A 22955-nucleotide genomic window follows, 5' to 3' on the forward strand; every position below is an offset into this window, starting at 1 on the left:
ACGTGAAATCATGATCCAGATCACCTCCAAAATTTAATGGAGTCTTCCAATGCCTAACACCAATGTGTGGTCAAAATTTGGTGAAAATCCGTGAAGTAGTTTTGACGCAATCCATCAAAGCCTATATAAAGTGAAATCCTGAACCAGGATCTGGATCTGAATCACCTCGGATACTGACTAGTTGTCTGACCCCACCCCAAGAAAGGAAAACTGTACATTTCGGAGAGGCCTTTTATTGTGGCCAGCCTAAGGCACACATCTGCACTAATTATGCCACATCTGTGAGGTGTGATGTATTATCTCGGCAAAGGAGAAGTGCTCACTAACAAATTTACACAGATTTGTGAACAATATTTGAGAGAAATTGGTCTTTTGTATATATAGAAAATGTTTAGATCTTTGAGTTCAGCTCAAGAAAACTGGGAGCACAAGCAAAAGTGTTGCGTTTATAGTTTTGTTCAGTGTATATATAGGAAAATCGACCCAGAATACATTGCATCATCAACATTAATTTTTTTAGCCCATCTATGCACTAACACTGTGATGATTTAGACTTAGCATCACCTCAATAATGTACTTTATTTTGTAATTATTTGTAGTGCTTGTGTACTCTTACTTTTACATGCATTATCTCCAAGTCTGTCATCATGAAGGAGCATGAAAATTTCAGGAATATGACAGTTGCACAGCTGAAAAAAAAAATCTTACTGTAAGTGGTGTTTGACTGCAGGGAACACCAGAAAAAGTCGGAGAGAAAGTGACGGCGGGTCACAACGGTGGACGGCTCTGTTTGCGATGTCAATGGGAGAGCTGTGACATGGACATGGGATGTAAAATGGCTACCAGCCATTCATATTAGCAATGTCAAACCTTATTGACTGTTGACGGACAAATGAAAGAATCAGGAAAGACAGATGTGACAATGGCTATTGGATGTTTATTGACCATCATGTGGAACTCGTACAACTTGGAAATATCAAAGGGAACAATGACTTCCTTTACATATGAAGCCATGAGCAGCACGAGACACCAGTAGTATATTGACAAAGCTGCTGTGTCGTACGTAAAACAGGAGAAGTGAAATCAGCAGGATGTGCTTGTGTTTTAGGGGATGTATTTATCACTAATTTGTTTGTACTTATCCAGTTTTATTCAGACGTATTTCTTTTTTTTTTTTTTTTTGGAAGATATGCTAGTACTAGCCTTCAGAATACAGCATAGGTTACAAAGGAACCGGCATGTAAGTAAGTATACGAGTATGTGGTAGGGAGAAGTGCGTGGGTTTTCCAAATTTTTACACATTGGGCTCAAAGTCAAAGTTTAATAAGAATATTTGTCCAGATGACAATGGATGGTAACATGATGAATGGGTGTTACTGGTTTTAAGAACAAAATAAAACTCAGTCAGCCATTTGCAGGTATGCATGCACCTTGTGCTCTGCCACATAACTAGCCTATTCACGCGGTATTTAAGCAAACTTGTGAATACTTATGTTGTGTTCTACTGGTCTAACGAACAGAGAAATGTGCGCACAGAACGGTTCTCTTTGCGTTTACACACACAGAATGGATCACATCAGCTGTGATCAACGCACACAGACTCATGAGACAGACAGATATCCATGTGAGTTTCAGTGTGTGTTTTTGTTGTAGACAAAGTGTGACAGTACAAAATTAATGAAATGAAATTTGCACCACAAAACTAATGCAATTCACCATTAGAGACACAAATTATTATACTAGTTTTCCTGAAAGACTTCAGGTGTACATTAGTGACAATAATGATGAGAGTCACACCAAAATGTTCTTTGTGTTCAGTACAAAAAGTGCAGCACTATGGTTCACCTGTTATGGCCACGCTGGCATTGTTAGCGGCCCTTGCAAATGGTGCAATCTGACATGACAGTGTATTCAGGGAACGTGGGGCTTACTGCAAATGACGGTAACTGCCAATTTTGTTTACCAAGACCACTGTTACTGGAGTTGTGCGTAACACTGTGGTTGGCCCAGAGCGCAATACGGTGAGGAGCCAGGGGTTGTCTGTGTCCACACAGATGCCGACCACACTGGCATTCCTGGCAACAGGGGCATCCAGTGGGAGCTGGCTGATCGGTCAGGAGTGTGCCAGTCAACCTTGAGCCGAGCCACGCAAGCTGGTGGAATGCAATCACCTAAATGCAATCCAGGTACATCACATTCCAACACTAATTTAAACAGAGCTATTAACTGCACACATATTGCTATAAAGACGCCATCACATGATGAATTTGTTTTTTGTGAATAGGGAACATTTTTATTCCATCAATGTTCAAATCATATGTGATACACAAATGCATCTAACTAACACTGTGGCTACGTGGCCTGGTTCATGCATGACTCAGTCATTCTACTAACAGCGTGGTTGGGAACAGGCTAGAGGCTGGCATGGTGGCTTCTTGGGTGAGTAAACAGTTCATTTGTTTAATTGTCCCAAATGAGAACCAGAATGTGGTTGAATGTGCACATTTGGGCATGTGCACATTCAAATAGTTTTTTTTTTATTATTATATTTTGTTGTTTGTTGTTTGTTTCTTGATGGTGAAAATAGAGCTGCAGAGCTTCTTAACAGCTGTGTTCAATATTTGTTAATCAACACGTGGGTAAAGTTGTGAATGTCGCACACTATCGGCCACGGTGTACCTCATTTGTTTTAACTTCAGTGTGTGCGCTGGTTGCTCTGAGCCCACAGCGTTTACAGCCTCACACATGCTCCCACTCCCTTGTTTTCTGTTCCATGTTTATTCTAGTTGACAGAGTACCAAATAAAATATCCCTGCATGTCTCCATGCCATTTCCATTCGTCTGTAGCTCACACTTGGTCGAATTTCTATCTTTGTTTATGTTGAATAATCAGACAGAGAGGGGAGGACCAGATCCTAAGCCTATTGAATTAAATTTGCATATTTAAAATGGAGGCCTGGAGAGGGAGGACTTTGATACTTCTGCATGTACACTCAAATCCACGTTGATGAGATGTACAGAAGGAATGTGCTTGGATCCATCCACACCCACACTTTGGGTATGGATGACTTATTTTCTGTACGACAGTTTTTGGGTTTTAGTGTACACCATGTTTCAGTAGGAAATTCACGCAAGGCAAATGCCTTAATGGGACAGTATGTGCTATTTTGCATATTGGAAAGATGGAATTTTCAGTATGCACTGTTAGCAAATCAGCATGCACTTTTTTGCTGGAGCTGTGGTGTTTGTTTTTACACTTGCAAGCCTTTGAGAAATCAATCTTTTCTTCTGGCACAGACAGGTATCATGAGTGGGAAGCAAACCCAGGTCTACATGTTATCCCAGGTCACTGACCACCGAGCTACCTGCTCTATAAATAATGTAGACTGCAATGGGCTTGAAAGTGACTTTTATTCATTTGTAAATGGCCACTTTCCAATAAGATTTATTATTTTAGAAGCTATGAGCTAAGTTATAACCAAAAACCGTTTGCGTTTTTTGATCATTTTCCTCAATTCTGACACCAAAGAGCCTCTATGACTGGAAAAAACAGTGGCAGCTCCAGACATTTTTTTCTGCTACTGCTATGGGAGAGCTTGGCATTTTTATGAGGGCGCTATGGGCTCGTGTGTCACGACGGCTCTCTGCTACACTTCTGTCACATTCACAGGCATGCATCCACATAACCACATTCTGATCTGCGACAGTCACTAATGACATACAGAATGACCAAAAATCACACACACAAACCTAGGCTGATGGTCTAGTGGCTAAGGTGTTGGGCTTGAGTCCAGAAGATCATGGGTTCAAATCCCCACCTGACTGGAAAATCACTAAGGGCCCTTGGGCAAGGCCTTAATCCCCTATTGCTCCCGTGTGTAGTGAGCACCTTGTATGGCAGCACCCTGACATCGGGGTGAATATGAGGCATAATGTAAAGCACTCTGAGCGTCTGATTCAGATGGAAAAGCGCTATATAAATGCAGTCCATTTACCATTTAGGCTACTGTCCAGTACAAATATTCACAGACCTACACATGTGGCCTATAGCCTCAGGAGAAAAATTCAAAGGCAGGCAGAGAGAAAATCTTTAACCTACCATTGATGTCTTCATAATAGCACAATGCACCTGTCATGGTTACGAGCAAAAGCATCAATGATTTGATTCCTGTCCGAAGCCCGTGTTCTCTTAGGGGGTTAAACGCCAGAAGTGACACCGGGTCACTGGTTTGTCTGTGCCTACTGCTGTTCCTCCTTACCTTAGGGGACCAAGACTTCACTGGATGTTTGGGCAGTAAGAACTGAACCATTTCAGCAAACTTGAAACTACACTCACTGCAGTACAACGTCATCATGACATCATCGAACGTGATGTCATTGAACATCACGTTACACTCATTTTGTGTAAACAATCAGTTCTGTGAAATATTTATCTCATCACATAAATCTGAAAACACCAGAAGTGTCTTACTGTGGAAAACTGAAAGGATGATGTCATCACCCGCCTCTGTAACATGAGCTCAGCCAGAAGGTGAAGCTCTCGATCTACTGGTCAGTCTTCGTTCCTACTCTCACCTATGGTCATGAGGGTTGGGTCATGACTGAAAGAATTAGATTGTGGGTACAAGTGGCCGAAATGGGCTTCTCAGGAGGGTGGCTGGTGTCTCCCTTAGAGATAGAGTGGAAGTTTGATCATCCGGGGGAGCTCGGAGTAGAGTCGCTGCTCCTTCGCATTGAAAGGAGCCAGCTGAGGTGGTTCGGGTATCTGGTAAGGATGCCTCCTAGGTGCCTCCTAGGGAGGTGTTCCAGGCATGTCCATCTGGGAGGACCCCCCAGGGAAGACCCAGGACTAGGTGGAGAGATTATATCTCCACACTGGCCTGGGAATGCCTCATTATCCCCCAGTCAGACGTGGCCAATGTGGCACGGGAAGGGAAGTCGGGGTCCCCTGCTGGAGCTGTTGCCCCTGCAACCCAAACACGGAAAAGCGGTTGAAGATGAGTGAGTGGGACAAAGCGCCGGCGTCCTCACCGCTCAGTCTGAGAAACGCATTGAGAGCTTACAAACACTGAGGGGCTTCTTAAAAAACTCTGAACAAGTAATTTCCATCATTAGGAATTAACGCATTTCCAGACGTCATCTTCCAAAAAAAAAACGGTGTCGTGTGGAGAAGTTTTCATCTGTGATGATGCATCACACAACAGGTCAGATTAAAAGACTTTTAGTCCGTGTGCCATTTTGGGAAAGTGTTTGGTCAACTATTCTTAAAAAAAACAAACAAAAAAAAACAAACAAGTAATGTAGAATTCAACTCAAAGGACAATTTATTTTTAGCCCAAATAACTATTCTACCATTTTGGCTGTAATTTGATATAAATTGAGTTTTTGTTTGTTTGTTGCTTTGTTTTTACATTTTGCCTGCATTAGTACAAAAATAAATCATGAGATCTGACCTGAAGTAGAGCTGCAGACAGGTAGCAGATGATGAACATTGGCGTCATAGCCATGTGGCCGCCCTGCAGGACGTGGATGGTGTACAGGAAGAAGAGGTGACCTGGGACCACAAGGATGACCAAGACCTGTGCTGATTTAGAGTTCGTATCTGGATAAACAGTGACAGAACACTTGTAATGAAGAGTGTGTTCCAAATATTTTGTTTCTTACAAACCCAATTCCAATGAAGTTGGGACGTTGTGTAAAATGTAAATAAAAACAGAATACAATGATTTGCAAATCCTCTTCAACCTGTATTCAATTGAATACACCACAAAGACAACATATTTAATGTTTAAACTGATAAACTTTATTGTTATTGTGCAAATATTTGCTCATTTTGAAATGGATGCCTGCAAAACGTTTATGTGGTATGTTTACCACTGTGTTACATCACCTTTCCTTCTAACAACACTCAATAAGAGTTTGGGAACTGAGGACACTAATTGCTGAAGTTTTGTAGGTGGAATTCTTTCCATTCTTGCTTGATGTAGGACTTAAGTTGTTCAACAGTCCGGGGTCTCTGTTGTTGTATTTTGCACTTCATAATGCGCCACACAGGTCTGGACTGCAGGCAAGTCAGTCTAGTACCCACACTCTTTTACTATGAAGCCATGCTGTTGTAACACGTGCAGAATGTGGCTTGGCATTGTCTTACTGAAATAAGCAGGGACATCCCTGAAAAAGACGTTGAATAGCAGCATGTGTTGCTCCAAAATCTGGATGTACCTTTCAGCATTGACGGTGCCATCACAGATGTATAAGTTGCCCATGCCATGGGCAGTAACACACCCCCATACCATCACAGATGCTGGCTTTTGAACTTTGCACTGGTAACAATCTGGATGGACTTTTTCCTCTTTTGCCCAGAGGACACGACGTCCATCATTTCCAAAAACAATTTGAAATGTGGACTCATCAGACCACAGCACACTTTTCCACTTTGTGTCTGTCCATTTCAAATGAGCTCGGGCCCAGAGAAGGCGGCGGCATTTCTGGATGTTGTTGATGTATGGCTTTCGCTTTGCACGGTAGAGTTTTAACTTGCACTTGTTGATATAGTGACAAACTGTGTTAACTGACAATGGTTTCCTGAAGTGTTCCTGAGTCCACGTGCAAGATCCTTTACACAATGATGTCGGTTTTTAATGCAGTGCCGCCTGAGGGATCGAAGGTCACGGCATTCAATATTGGTTTTCGGCTTTGCCGCTTATGTGTACAAAGTTTCTCCAGATTCTCTGAATCTTCTGATTATATTATGGACTGTAGATGATGGAATCCCTAAATATCTTGCAACTGAATGTTGAGAAACATTGTTCTTAAACTTTTGGACTATTTTTTTCACGCAGTTGTTCACAAAGTGGTGATCCTCGCCCCATCTTTGCTTGTGAAAGGCTGAGCTATTTGGGGATGTTACTTTTATACCCAATCATGACACTCACCTGTTTCCAAACAGGTGTTCTTTGAGCATTTTTCAATTTTACCAGTCTTTTGTTTGCCCATCCCAACTTTTTTGAAATGTGTTGCAGACATCCATTTCAAAATGAGCAAATATTTGCACAAAAACAATAAAGTTCATCAGTGTGAACAAATATCTTGTCTTTGTGGTGTATTCAATTGAATATAGGTTGAAGAGGATTTGCAAATCATTGTATTCTGTTTTTATTTACATTTTACACAGGTGATGGTCTAGTGGTTAAGGTGTTGGGCTTGAGTCCAGAAGATCATGAGTTCAAATCCCCGCCTGACTGGAAAATCACTAAGGGCCGTTGGGCAAGGCCTTTAATCCCCTATTGCTCCCAGTATGTAGTGAGCGCCTTGTATGGCAGCACCCTGGCAGTGTTAATTTAACATTGGTGATTTTACTGTGTAAAATTAAGTGTGGTCAGGTGCAGTGCCAATGCATTGTTTTCATGAGGTGGCAGGAAGTAGTGGTTTTATCACACACCACCAAAAACCTGTTCTACAGTCAATCACAGTTCAAATAGACAAGTTAATATCCTGGGGCACCCTCTGGTTTACACTCACAGCGATGAAAGTGTGAGTGGAAATGCGTAATGAATGATGATGAGGGTAAACATTCACATTTATCCTCATCATCACTCAGAACAGTGAAAATGAATTATAAAGAAAAAGTGAAAAAATGCAGACAGAAAAATACTAATTTTTGGTGGTCTGCATGATATTTTGTGCTGCTTTACTTTGATGGTTGATGTCAGCCATTCTAGTTAGGTGAGTACTGACAGAATGTAAGTACTTCTTTGCAGCCTGAGTTGATTTTGTAAAGCGGTTGGTTCTGTTGATCGGACTGCTCTTTGGGACATTCTGAGAACTAGTGGGATCCCCAAGAAGTTAGTGGACATCACCTCCAGCCTGTATATAGACACTGTCAGTGCTATGCAGAGTGGAGGCAGAGACTGAGGTTTTCCCCACTGAAAACTAGCATTTCTCAGACGTGTTCTGGCTTCAACACTGTTCAATGGTTGCATGGACTGGGTGTTGGGTACGGCTGTCTCTTCCTCTCATCTTTGCTTCCACGCCTTGCTGATGTTCTTCCTTCTCACCTGTTGCTCATTTCCTCTGCCTCTTGTTTCTTTTCAGTCTCTGCCAGATTGTTTGTGCTACCAGCGTTTCCAGCCTTAATTCACAGTGCCCATGTTTTCTTGTTTATGTCCTGCTGTGTACCGTTTTTTCTGCTCACTTTTTGACCTCGTCTATTGCCTTACATTTTGGACACTTTTGCTAATCACCATTTGCTAACCTGTGTACCAATCCCTGCCTGGTAAATGAGAAAATCCTTTTGAACGTACCTTTTTGTGTCAGACTTTGTGTCCAGCCAGTTTATGTCTGAAACTGTGACGGACGATCTGGCCTGAACATGGACATAGTGGACTCTGGGCTGTTGCAATTGACACGGCGTACTCAAGGTCAGTAATTATCGCAAAAAGAAGATAAGGTGTGCAGGACTCAGTTGGCCAGAAGCCAGGATGAACTAGTGGCCGTTCTTGAATCACAGGGTACCCCCTCTACCCTAAGTTCTGAACCCTCCTCCAGTCGGCTGACATTTACCTCCTTAAGAGTTATGCCTCCCATGGTGGACAGTTCTTTTTGCGGCCAGCTCTCCTGACCAGAACGTTTTTTTTTCTGGAGAGTCTGGTGATGTAAGTAAGACCTTTTAATCACACAGTGTGAACTACATTTTGAATTTATGAACTCTGATTACGCAATCGACTTCTGCGTTCTCGCAGCACAGAGCGACTGGAACACAGCAGCGCTCACTGACATATTTTTCCAGGACTTTCTGACAGATAAAGGATCAGATTGATCTCCACAGATTTTACCAAATGATTTGGAATTCACTCATCGCATATCCATAACGTATATCTCATTTCCGCTAATTACCACCTGCACTTAAGCTTTTTGTTTCTCTCCAGTCTCTGCCAGATTGTTTGTGCTCCATGCCAGCGTTTCTGGCCTTAATTCAGTGTTAAAGTTGTCCTTTTTATGTCCTGATGTACCATTTTTGCTCGCTTTTTGACTATTGCCTTATGTTTTGGACACTTTTGCGAATCACCGTTTACTATCCTGGGTACTGAACCCTGCCTGGTAAACGAGTAAAGCCTTTTGAACATATTTTTTTGTGTCAGAGTCCTGCCTTTGTGTCCAGCCAGTTGCTTTCTGAAACAGTGACACATCCACTCTAGGCAGTGACATTCATGTCTCTATATTCTCGGTCTGTGAGATCGAGAGACACCTGCGAAGAGCTTATGGAGTCATTAGGTCACTGGACAGCATTGTTTGGCAATACTAATGTCTTTGCGGGAGAACGAAGGTCAAAGTCTTTAGGGTCCTGGTGCAGCCTACAGTGAGGCAAATAAGTGTTTGATCCACTGTCAATTTTGTAAGTTTTCTCACCTACAAAGAATGGAGAGGCCTGTAATTTTTATCATAAGTACACTTCAACTGTGAGAGACAGAATCTAAAAACAAACAAACAAAAAAATCAGAAGGTCACATTGTATGATTTTAAATGATTAATTTGTATTTTATTGCATGAAATAAGTATTTGATACAACAAAATGTCAGGATTGTGGGGCTTGGTTAGGTAGTGTTTTGGTTTAGTCATGTACTGTATTGTTTTGTTTTGTTTTCTTATTTTGTTCTCTTTTTATCTGTTCTCTTTGTCTTTCTGTGGTTTAGTTATTTATTTATTTTTTTTGCTTGGGTTCTGGTGACTCTCTCTCGTCTTTCACATGGGTCTTTGGTGGGCGGTGCTTTGCCTGTTGCCCTGCCCCTCTCTGAAACTTTACTGCATACCTGTTCTCAATCACCACTCATCAGCTCCTGTATTTAAGCCACTTGGTTCCCTCGCTTCCCCGCCAGATCCTTGTGCCTTCGCTTCCAGCTCCTTTCCGTGTTCTGTTCTTGACACGTTTTTTTGCTTGCTGTGTTTTTGACTTCCTGCTCATTTTTTGACCATGCCCAAGCCCTATGTTTCTGATACTGTTGCTTATTTTGGACTGCCTAACCATGTACCTTTTTTTTTTTTTGCCCATTTTTGCTCACCTCAAGCCGTGGTAACAAAAACAGTCTTAATCTTAATATTTGGTACAGAAACCTTTGTCTGCAATTAGAGGTCAGATGTTTCCTGTAGTTCTTGACCAAGTTTACACACTGCAACAGGGATTTTGGTCCACTCCTCCATACAGATCTTCTCCAGATCTTTCAGGTTTCGAGTTTCAGCTCCTTCCAAAGATTTTCTATTGAGTTCAGGTCTGGAGACTGGATAGGCCACTCCAGGACCTTGAAATGCTTCTTACAGAACCAGTTGCCCTGGCTGTGTGTTTTGGGTCATTGTCATGCTGGAAAACCCAGTCATGACCCATCTTCAATGATCTTACTGAGGGAAGGAGGTTGTTTGCCAAAATCTCACAATACATGACCCCTTCCATCCTTCCTTCAATACAATGCAGTCGTCCTGTCCCCTTTGCACCATCCCAGCGGTTGGGATGGTGTTCTTGGGGTTGTTCTCATCCTCTAAACATGGGGAGTGGAGTTGATACCAAAAAGCTCTTTTTGGTCTCATCTGACCACATGACCTTCTCCCATGCCTCCTCTGGATCATCCAGATGGTCACTGACAAATTTCAAATGGGCCTGGACATGTGCTGGCGTGAGCAGGGGGACCTTGCGTGCCCTGCAGGATTTTGACAGTGTAGTGTGTTACTAATGTAACATTTGTGACTGTGGTTCCAGCTCTTTTCAGGTCATTGACCAGGTCCTGCCATATAGTTTTGGGCTCTCTCAGAATCATCCTTACCCCACAAGGTGAGATCTTGCATGAAGTCCCAGACTGAGGAAGATTGACAGTCATCTTGTTTCTTCCATTTTCTAATAATTCTGCCAACAGTTGTTGCCTTCTCACCAAGCTGCTTGCCTGTTGTCCTGTAGCCCATCCCAGCTTTGTGCAGGTCTACATTTTTTTCCCATTGTGTCCTTAGACAGCTCTTTGGTCTTGGCTATGGTGGACAGGTTGGAGTGTGACTGATTGAGTGTGTGAACAGGTGTCTTTTATACAGGTAACAAGTTCAGACAGGTGCAATTAATACAGGTAAAGAGTGCAGAATAAGAGGGCTTCTTAAAGAAAAACTAACAGGTCTGTGAGAGCCAGAATTCTCGCTGGTTGGTAGGTGATCAAATACTTATTTCATGAAATAAAATGCAAATTAATTATTTAAAAATCACACAATGTGATTTTCTGATTTTTTTTTTTTTTTTTTTTTACATTCTGTCTCTCACAGTTGAAGTGTAGCTATGATAAAAATTACAGACCTCTCCATTCTTTGTAGTTGGAAAAATCTGCAAAATCGACAGTGGATTAAATACTTATTTGCCTCACTGCTTCTTACTGTATGGTTCTAAGATGTGGACACAAACCAGTGATCTCAGGCAATGACTTGTCTTTTTGGATTCACCTAGGTAGCGCTGGAATGACTATTTCAAATGAAAGGTTACTTAAGAACACTAAGATCAGGAGTATCACCTGCATTATGAGGATGCATCAACTTTGATATTTTGGCCATGTGACAAATTTCTCTATGCATGATCTACCATATACGAGGTCTGTGATGAAAAAAGCGGTCCTTTTTATTTTTTTCAAAAAATAAATGGATTTAATTCATATGTTTTTACATCAGACAAGCTTGAACCCTCGTGCATGCGTGAGTTTTTTCACGCGTCGGTGACGTCATTCGCCTGTGGGCAGGCCTTGAGTGAGGAGTGCTCCACCCCGCCCGTCGGAATCTCTTTGTCTGAATAGCCGCTGCGGACGGCGCGCGTTGCTTTATCAACATTTTTTCTGGACCTGTGAGGAATATCCGAGTGGACACTATTCGAGAAATTAAGCTGCTTTTCGGTGAAAAGTTTAACGGCTGATGAGAGATTATGGGGTGTTTCTGTCGCTGTAAGGACTTCCCACGGAGCGGGACGTCGCGCAGCCCTTCTAGGCGCCGTCGTCGGCCTGTTTCGACCTGAAAACATTCTAATTTAAGGCTTAATTCACCCAGGATGTTGTGAGAGAACAGAGAAGATTCAGAACAGGCCGGCATGAGGACTTTATGCGGACATTCCACTGTTTAAGGACATTTTTTAATGAAAGACGTGCGCGCAAATTCGCCGAGTCGTTTCCGTGACGACTCGTCGAATCTGTGTGCGCCGAGACAGGAAAAACACCTCCGTGTTGAAAACCATTTGTAAAATTCAGGCGGCTGCACTGAAATTATTGTTCACATCCAAATTTATGCTTATTTGGTCATATTTTTTGACATTACGTACTAACAAAATACTTCTGGTCTGGCAGGTGTTCTCGTTTCTCTCTCTCTCTCTCTCTCTCTCTCTCTCTCTCTCTCTCTCTCTCTATATATATATATATATATATATATATATATATATATACACACACACTGTAAGCATTCACAGCCTTTGCCATGAAGATCAAAATTGAGCTTAGGCTGGTCGCCTGCCTAAACTCAGCAACAGGGAGAAGGACCTTAGTCAGGGAGGTGACCAAGAACCCGATAGTCACTCTGTCAGAGCTTCAGAAATTCCTCTGTGGAGAGAAGAGAACCTTCCAGAAGGACAAACATCTCTGCAGCAATCCACCAATCAGGCCTGTATGGTAGAGTGGCCAGACAGAAGCCACGCCTTAGTAAAAGGCACATGGCAGCCTGCCTGGAGTTTGCCAAAAGGCACCTGAAGGACTCTCAGACTATGAGAAACAAAATTCTCTGGTCTGATGAGACAAAGATTGAACTCTTTGGTGTGAATGCCAGGTGTCATGTTTGGAGGAAACCAGGCACCATCCCTACAGTGAAGCATGGTGGTGGCAGCATCATGCTGTGGGGATGTTTTTCAGCAGCAGCAACTGGGACACTAGTCAGGATTGAGGGAAAGAAGAATGCATTAAAGTACAGAGAAATCCCAGATGAAAATCTGCTCCAGAGTGCTCTTGACCTCAGACTGGGGTGACAGTTCATCTTTCAGCAGGACAATGACTCTAAACAAACAGCTAAGATATCAAAGGAGTGGCTTCAGGACAACTCTATAAATGTCCTTGAGTGTTCCAGCCAGAGCCCAGACCTGGTACATGACTGACATCACCTACTTTTGTTTAAAAGCGCAGCAAGTTACAAACCTGGAAATAATTCCTTCCAGAAAACCTGTAGTTTGTGCACACACCTGTGGAGCAGAATGTAGCAGCAGGTCCAGGACAGCTCACAGCCATCTTACATGGAAGAACTCCAGGAACGCTCCAGAAGTGCAGGTATGTAGACATCCTGCTTGCTTGGATGGCCACCAGATTTCCCCCTACACCTGCATAGACAGGAAGAATTAGACTGCAGAATGATCAAGGAGAATCATTAAAGAGCAGCATGTGTAGACTATCTGCAGAATCCTGCCTCTCCTTTATGAGGCTTTGTCTCAGACATAAATGGACCTTCATGTTATAGACCAGTAGTCACCAACATAGGTCCTTGAGGGCAGCTGCTCTGCATGCTTTCCATATCTTCCTGCTGCAACCACAGCAGTTTCATTAAGTCTGGTATTCCCTAGCTCCTGATTGGCTAAGCACACCTCACAGAAGGTCGGCAGTGACTGGGGCAGGGCCAGTTGGAAAAAATACACGACCCAACTTGTTGTGGACAGTCTTACACATATTTCCACTTTGTGTCACATTTTTCACACACTTCAGCCCATCAATAAGGAAAATCTCTGCCTACGTTGTCGGCAAGAAATGCGTTGGCATGTTGGTCAACACAAACGGTGGTAGTGAAATCTGTAGATTAAATCCTATATAGGCTTTGAGGTTTGGTGCTGGTCACTGATCTGTATAAAAACACTATAATCGATAAGCTTACTGATGATTACACAACACTTGTATAAACTTTAATTAAAGAATCATAATTTTTAGAACTGATTATTTGTCCCAGTGAGATATGAGTAATTGAGAATAGAAGGGAAGAAAGTGTCAAAACACTAAAAGAAAGTACAGACACACGCATGTGTGTGTGAGGAACACAGCACTGCCTCCCACTCAGGTCCCGTGTTTATTTGGACATCGGGCAGTCTTCAGTGCCTTTTATGGCAGTCTGACAGCAGTCTGTGTCATCTAAACTGTTGTCTACACACTCTTTGGATGCCATCATGCAGGTGTGGACGAGGTAATTTGGATGCATTCTGACACTACTGACGATGCCTCTTTTCCTCCTAATTGGGGGGAGGTGATGGTCTAGTGGTTAAGGTGTTGGGCTTGAGACCAGAAGATCCTCGATTCAAATCCCCACCTGACTGGAAAATCACTAAGGGCCCTTGGGCAAGGTCTTTAATCCCCCATTGCTCCCGGTGTGTAGTGAGCGCCTTGTATGGCAGCACCCTGAATAATAATAAAGCGCTTTGAGCATCTGATGCAGATGGAAAAGCGCTATATAAATGCAGTCCATTTATTGTGTCCGATGCTGTTTCGACCTGGTTCCTGCACATTCTTGCTACGTGTGATGGGGGCTTTAGGATTCATATGCATGTAAACTTCATATATACACTCAACAAAAATATAAACGCAACACTTTTAGTTTTGCTCCCATTTTGTATGAGATGAACTCAAAGATCTAAAACTTTTTCCACATACACAATATCACCATTTCCCTCAAATATTGTTCACAAACCAGTCTAAATCTGTGATAGTGAGCACTTCTCCTTTGCTGAGATAATCCATCCCACCTCACAGGTGTGCCATATCAAGATGCTGATTAGACACCATGATTAGTGCACAGGTGTGCCTTAGACTGTCCACAATAAAAGGCCACTCTGAAAGGTGCAGTTTTGTTTTATTGGGGGGGGATACCAGTCACTATCTGGTGTGACCACCATTTGCCTCATGCAGTGCAACACATCTCCTTCGCATAGAGTTGATCAGGTTGTCAATTGTGGCCTGTGGAATGTTGGTCCACTCCTCTTCAATGGCTGTGCGAAGTTGCTGGATATTGGCAGGAACTGGTACACGCTGTCGTATACGCCGGTCCAGACCTTCCCAAACATGCTCAATGGGTGACATGTCCGGTGAGTATGCCGGCCATGCAAGAACTGGGACATTTTCAGCTTCCAAGAATTGTGTACAGATCCTTGCAACATGGGGCTGTGCATTATCCTGCTGCAACATGAGGTGATGTTCATGGATGTATGGCGCAACAATGGGCCTCAGGATCTCGTCACGGTATCTCTGTGCATTCAAAATGCCATCAATAAAATGCACCTGTGTTCTTCGTCCATAACAGACGCCTGCCCATACCATAACCCCACCGCCACCATGGGCCACTCGATCCACAACATTGACATCAGAAAACCGCTCACCCACACAACGCCACACACGCTGTCTGCCGTCTGCCCTGAACAGTGTGAACCGGGATTCATCTGTGAAGAGAACACCTCTCCAACGTGCCAAACGCCAGCGAATGTGAGCATTTGCCCACTCAAGTCGGTTACGACGACGAACTGGAGTCAGGTCGAGACCCCGATGAGGACGACGAGCATGCAGATGAGCTTCCCTGAGACGGTTTCTGACAGTTTGTGGAGAAATTCTTTGGTTATGCAAACCGATTGTTTCAGCAGCTGTCCGAGTGGCTGGTGTCAGACGATCTTGGAGGTGAACATGCTGGATGTGGAGGTCCTGGGCTGGTGTGGTTACACGTGGTCTGCAGTTGTAAGGCTGGTTGGATGTACTGCCAAATTCTCTGAAATGCCTTTGGAGACGGCTTATGGTAGAGAAATGAACATTCAATACACGAGCAACAGCTCTGGTTGACATTCCTGCTGTCAGCATGCCAATTGCACGCTCCCTCAAATCTTGCGACATCTGTAGCATTGTGCTGTGTGATAAAACTGCACCTTTCAAAGTGGCCTTTTATTGTGGACAGTCTAAGGCACACCTGTGCACTAATCATGGTGTCTAATCAGCATCTTGATATGGCACACCTGTGAGGTGGGATGGATTATCTCAGCAAAGGAGAAGTGCTCACTATCACGATTTAGACTGGTTTGTGAACAATGTTTGAGGGAAATGGTGATATTGTGTATGTGGAAAAAGTTTTAGATCTTTGAGTTCATCTCATACAAAATGGGAGCAAAACTGAAAGTGTTGCATTTATATTTTTGTTGAGTGTAGTACTATACAAATAATGAATGTTTATGAGTTTAATGGTAGGAATATTTTATGAGGTGAAAGCTGGAACATCCCATTCAATGGGGCAAATTAAATATTTGTTCCATTGAAAGAATGTAAAAAACATTCATTATTTGTTTTATATAACAGTTAAAATATATCCTTGTCATTTGATATTTTATTAATTTATGAACAACAGAAAAGGGACTTACATTTTGGTGTTCCACTGCTGCTAAAGTCCAAATTGTAATGTGTAGTCCAGTGATGCTGTGCACTGACTTCGGACATCCAAAAAAAAAAAAAAAAAAAAAAAAAGACTGTAGTTCCTCAGTGCAGCCAAAAATCACATCCGCTTTTCATCTGAACAGCTCTTCATGCATCCAGACGGCTTACAGCTTAGTGGATTATTATTTTATTTTTTTGTGTGTGTGTGTGTGTATATTTGTTACAAGAATTAGCAGTGTCAGTTAGCTTAATCAAATCATTGTCTCGGTAGAGTCGTTGTCCCCGTGCATGTGCACACACGCAACCAGGTCGCCGCTTGTGTCCACGTGTACTACCAAAAAAAAAAAAAGACTGTATACATTAGGGTTATGACTACAAACCTTTCATTTTCCTGATGTTGCATTTGATGAACTTTTACCTATAGATCACTTTTTTGAAGTTTATTTCACTGGATCATGAAAAAACCTCCCGCACCTAGCACCACATCACTTTTAAAAATACACGAGTTTACACAATACTATTTAAAAATAACGTAACAAGAAAAGAATTAACAAGTATCAATTAATAACAAGAAAATATATACAAATAAATATTGCTAAAATACATTATTAAACAATAATTAAAAGAAATAAAAAATAAAGGTAAAATAGATGATGGGGGAGGTGATGGTCTAGTGGTTAAGATCATGGTTTCAAATCCCCACCTGACTGGAAAAATCACTAAGGGCCCTTGGGCAAGGCCTTTAATCCCCTATTGCTACCGGTGTGTAGTGAGCGCCTTGTATGGCAGCACCCTGACATTGGGGTGAATGTGAGGCATAATTGTAAAGTGCTTTGAGTGTCTGATGCAGATGGAAAAACACTATATAAATGCAGTCCATTTATAGATAAACATGAACATGCCACTCAAAGTCTGCTGCCAAACTGGTGTCTAAACACTCTTTGTGTCCCAACACCATCACAGTCTGTTGTATGGCGTCAAACAATCAGAGATGCAGAACAAGTTAAGAACCGCCTCATGTAACTGATCTCTGAAGAGAAATTTTGTTTGCATTTTGATGGTAAGAAAATTGACAATAAGGAGTACCAAGTTGTGTACTTAAAAAATGACAGAAGAACATTACAACTTGGCATTTTGGCTTGTGACAGTAGAACCACTGCAGACATCTATATACCACTATAGGACCTGCTTGATGAGTACAATGCATGGAACAGTATTCAGATGATCATCTCTGACACAACAGCAGTCAATAGTGGTCACAAAAATGGTGTTGTACCCAGGCTTCAGAGAACATTTCGACACAAGGGATTCGATGAATCTCAATACATCGGCTGCCAGCACCACATTCTTGATCTTGTTCTGCGACATGTGTTGGACTTCTTTTTTCCTATACGGTCACGGTCACCTAACATTAACTACGAGTTTATTGATGAGATTTTGGAACAGTATGATGATTTGCAAAATGCACACATGGGCACAGAAGTGATACCGGAATATGAGAACCTTGGCTGGAGAGATGATTTTAAATTCCTTTTTGAGCTTTGTGAAGCATACAAGTTTTACAAAATGGAGGAAAAATGGCCTCACATCAAATGGTACAAGCTGCCAACACTTCACAGTGCCAGGTGGAACTCACGAGGAATTTTAGCACTTATTGCATTTTATCTTCTTGCAAAGTGGCGAGATCAGCTGAGGGTAACTTGCGATTTCATTGCAACTACATGGTCACGGGCCTGGTTTTCTAACCAACACTATTCAGAGACAGATTATGAAGACCTGCTGTCATCAATATCCAAACGTAAGTGTCCCAAAGCTGTGAAATGCTTCTCTACTCATAGTAGCTGAGACAGCTGTAAGGTTGATGGAGGAGGTTTGTTCTACTTGCAAAACAGACAAATATCTTAGCAGCAAATTTATTAACACTAATACACAAATCTGAAACACTATTAAAAACACGACAAATGCTATATGTACTCATTTTCATGTATTCCTCATGTGTATTGTATGTAAAACTGAAGTATTATAATAAAGAGTGTTTGAGCCGCTCAGTGATTTAATGTGAAATATGAAGCTGTCTTAGGTGCGGGAGTTTTTTTTCAAGGTCTGGCAAAACCAAAGTCATTTTTGTGAGTTTTAGGTAAAAGTTCATCATTTATAACCCCAGGCTAATAAATTTGAGATTTGTCATAACCCTAGTGTACATCCTCAGTGCACCAAAAAAATTCACATCAGAAATTAGTCCATCTTTTCATTCTTTCTTCCTGCTAACAGCCTCCAGACAATGCAGTGGATTTGTTTTGTGTGTGCATGCGCGCATGTTGGCATGTGTGCAGAGTGCAATGGTACCAAACATATGGAACCAAACTGCACTCTAAATGCAATGCAACACAAATGGGACAAATTCATCCATGTCATGTGACATACAAAGCACCAATCAAATGACAAGGATCCACTCAGCCGTTATATAATGTCAAACAGCTATCACTATCACACTTCCCCAGTGCTAAAAAGCACTTGAACAAGGGATGGCCGTATAACTTCTCTGATCGCAATATTTAGGGTCAAGATTGGAAGTAGAAAAAAATACAGCATCTGTCTCTCTCTGGGGCAATATATCTAAATCATGTAACATTTTGGAGTTTTTGGTGAAGGGTGTATGTTGTATGTTCCTCTTGTTTTGATGTTACTATTATTTTAAACACAGCTCACCATTGTCCAATGTTTGAATTAAGCAGATGAATACTGTACATGTGTACATTCCCAATACAAATACTATACTTGTTTATGTGCATTTGTTCTGTCGTCTTGCTTCTTGCTGTTTTTGTGTTAACCCATTTACAAAATGCAAAAATGTATACATACAATCCATAAAAACAATCTATGTTTTCAGCAATAGAATTTTAACATTTCTGAAGTATAATTTAAATTTCGGAAGAACTGGGAGTGCAAAGCTTAGAACATTTCCCCTGTGCAATCAGTCTAACAAAGCTCCACACGTAGTATTCATCAAAAACAACAGCAGCATCATTCCACTATTGTGTCAGTCTTGACAAATCATTTCAGCCAAAGGACAAAGAGGGAACATTAATCTTGTTGAAGTGTTTCCCAGTGGAGTTTTCTGTGCTGAGCTGTAGTCCTAATAACACCGCACTGGCCTCAGGCTGGACTCATTATGAGCAGAACAAACCCCTTCTGCACAGCTCTGAACAGCATGGATCATTTGGGCACATGAGCAGTGTCCAGCCAGACAGGATCAGAATACAGATGGACTTCCTGTACAGTACGGTAGTCCACACAGGAGCCTGTGTGGCACTGAACCTGGCAGGGACACTGCAGAAACTGGAACCAGTGCCTGCACAGTTGCCATTCTGATCAGGCTTGTGCTTCATGTATAGACTGTTGTTTATCCTTCACTACTTAGCATTTTGCATCATGGGCCACCAACGTCTGCTAAGGCCTTGTGGTGGTGTATAGTTCAAGCCACGTTTACATACACGTTGGCTAAATACCATCATAATTGAATTTTCCCCAAATCTACATTCATGTTTCCAGACATACCTGTCACTTATTCTACCTGCACACCCAGTTCCTCCTTTACGATCATGGAAAAAAGTACAACAATTAAACCAAACCATTCAGAAAACACTGTGGAACTCCATAAGACAGGTTCTTCTTTAAAAGCCTTCTCTAAAACATTGAAGGCACCACGAGCAAATATACGTTCTACTGTACAAAACTATGAGAATAGTGGAATCATTGTAGATGTTACATTGCTCAGGATGAAGTGTACAGAAGACATTTTGCTAGTGCACACTTTAAAAAATAAAAATTGCATCATGAAGAATGAACATTATCTTGAAATTCTCAGCCAGTGTGATGGCTGTGGAGCTCTGTGTGGCTGAGGTGCTGTGTTTGGATCTTTGGACTCTGCCCTCCTCTGGACTGTTTTCCTTCACTCAGCTGGGAATAGAAGATCTGCTTCGGAAGTTGGCTGTCATCCATCCTGTCGATGTGACCCACCCATCACGAGCTGGTTCTGGATCATGACACACTTTATGGTCTATAGCTTGGCTTCAGCCAGGATGCTGATATTGGTATGGTAGATGATGCAGAGGATTTTCCTCAGGCAAAATTGGTAGAATTGCAGGAGGGGCTTCAGGAGCCGGCGGTAGATGGTCCAGGTCTCAGATCCGTACAGCAGGGTTGGCATGATGACATGAGATGAAACTCCTTGTCTACAAGAGCTGCCTGGGAAGAGCTTATGGAGTCATGAGGTCACTGGACAGAGGTGTTTGGCAATGCTGATATCTTTGCAGATGAACAAAGGTATTTAGGATCCTGGTGCTACCTGTCTTACTCTATAGTTGTGAGACTTGGATGCAAACCAGTGTCCTAAGGTGGCACCTGGGTGTCTTTGGAACTAGGTCTCTTTGAAGATAACACTGGAATGACTTTGTATTAAATAAGCAGTTACTAAGAGAGACTAAGATGACGCCCTCACACTTGCATTGTGAGGGAGTATCAATTTTGATATTTTGGCCATGTGAAACATTTGTGCATTTTCCAGCACACAGGTGTCTGAGTGCTAAGGACCCCAGCTGCTGGGGAAGGACAAGGGGACATCCATGTTTGACTTGTCTGCAGTAGATACACGGTTATTTTATCGATGTGAACATGGAGTAGTTGTCTATCTGGGTGGTTGTCATGCAGGACCCAAGGCAGGAGTGATGGAGAATCCAAAGCTTTTTGAATCAATATGAAACAGTTGTGTTGAAATAGTTCAGTGTGTCAAAGCATTTTGTGTGTTCCATCAGATCTCACTTTGGAACACCAACAGCTTTGTATGTTTCTCCAGGAGAAACTGGAGTTGTGTCAGGAAGGGCATCCGGTGTAAAACTTGTGCCAAATACCAATGTGGATCTGGTTGTGGCAACCCTGAACAAAATGGAACCAGCCGAAAGGACACCAACAACAACTCAATACTTTGTTGATGCACCTTTGGCGTTAATTACAGCCTCAAGTCTTCTTGAATATGATGCCACAAGCTGGTTCACCTATCTTTGGGCAGTTTTGCCCATTCCTCTTTGCAGCACCTTTCAAGGTCCACCAGGTTGGATGGGGAGCATCGGTGCAAAGGCCATTTTCAAATCTCTCCAGAGATGTTCAATCAGATTCAGGTCTGGGCTCTGGCTGGACCACTCAAGGACATTCACAGAGTTGTCCTGAAGCCACTCCTGTGATATCTTGGCTGTGTGTTTAGGGTCATTGTCCTGCTGAAAGATGAACCGTCACCCCAGACTGAGGTCAAGAGTGCTCTGGAGCAGGTTTTCATCCAGGATGTCTCTGTACATTGCTGCATTCATCTTTCCCTCAGTCTTGCATAGTCTCCCAGTTCCTGTGGCTGAAAAACATCCCCACAGCATGATGCTGCCACCACCATGCTTCACTGTAGCCATGGTGCCTGGTTTCCTCCAAACATGACACCCGGCATTCACACCAAAGAGTTTAATCTTTGTCTCATCAGACCAGAGAATTTTGTTTCTCATGGTCTGAGAGTTCTTCAGGTGCCTTTTATCAAAATCCAGGTGGACTGCCATATGCCTTTTACTAAGGAGTGGCTTCCGTACACTCTACGATACAGGCCTGATTGGTGGATTGCTGCAGAGATGGCTGTTCTACTGGAAGGTTCTCCTCTCTCCACAGAGGAAATTCTGGAGCTCTGACAGACTGACCATCAGGTTCTTGGTCACCTTCCTGACTAAGGACCTTCTCCCCCGATCGCTTAGTTTAGACAGGCGGTTAGCTCGAGGAAGAGTCCTGGTGGATCTGAACTTCTACCATTTATGAATGATGAAGGCCACTGTACTCATTGGAACCTTCAAAGCAGAAATGTTTCTGTACTGTTCCCCAGATTGATGCCTTGAGACAATCCTGTCTCTGAAATCTACAGACAATTCCTTTGACTTCATGCTTGGTTTGTGCTCTGGCAAGCACTGTCAACTGTGACACCTTATATGTAGAAAGGTGTGTACCTTTCCACATCATGCTGAATGATGCCCAAAACTGAATTCACCCCAGGTGGGGTGAAGCTGTAGAAACATCTCAAGAATGATCAGTGGAAACAGGATGCACATGAGCTCAATTTTGAGCTTCATGGTAAAAGCTGTGAATACTTACAGTAGTGTTCAGAATAATAGTAGTGCTATGTGACTAAAAAGATTAATCCAGGTTTTGAGTATATTTCTTATTGTTACATGGGAAAAAAGGTACCAGTAGATTCAGTAAAGTCTCACAAATCCAACAAGACCAAGCATTCATGATATGCACAGTCTTAAGGCTATGAAATTGGGCTATTAGTAAAAAAAAAAGTAGAAAAGGGGGTGTTCACAATAATAGTAGCATCTGCTGTTGACGCTACAAACTCAAAACTATTATGTTCAAACTACTTTTTTAAGCAATCCTGTGAATCACTAAACTAGTATTTAGTTGTATAACCACAGTTTTTCATGATTTCTTCACATCTGC

At 42.3% G+C, this 22955-nt stretch overlaps 1 pseudogene; it reads right to left on the minus strand.

Annotated features, from left to right (window-relative positions):
- LOC117507827 overlaps positions 1-22955 on the minus strand; it is a 69457-nt pseudogene that overhangs the window by 1111 nt on the left and 45391 nt on the right.

Source organism: Thalassophryne amazonica, chromosome 3 (genome assembly GCF_902500255.1).
Source record: "Thalassophryne amazonica chromosome 3, fThaAma1.1, whole genome shotgun sequence".
Classification (NCBI taxonomy): Eukaryota; Metazoa; Chordata; class Actinopteri; order Batrachoidiformes; family Batrachoididae; genus Thalassophryne; species Thalassophryne amazonica.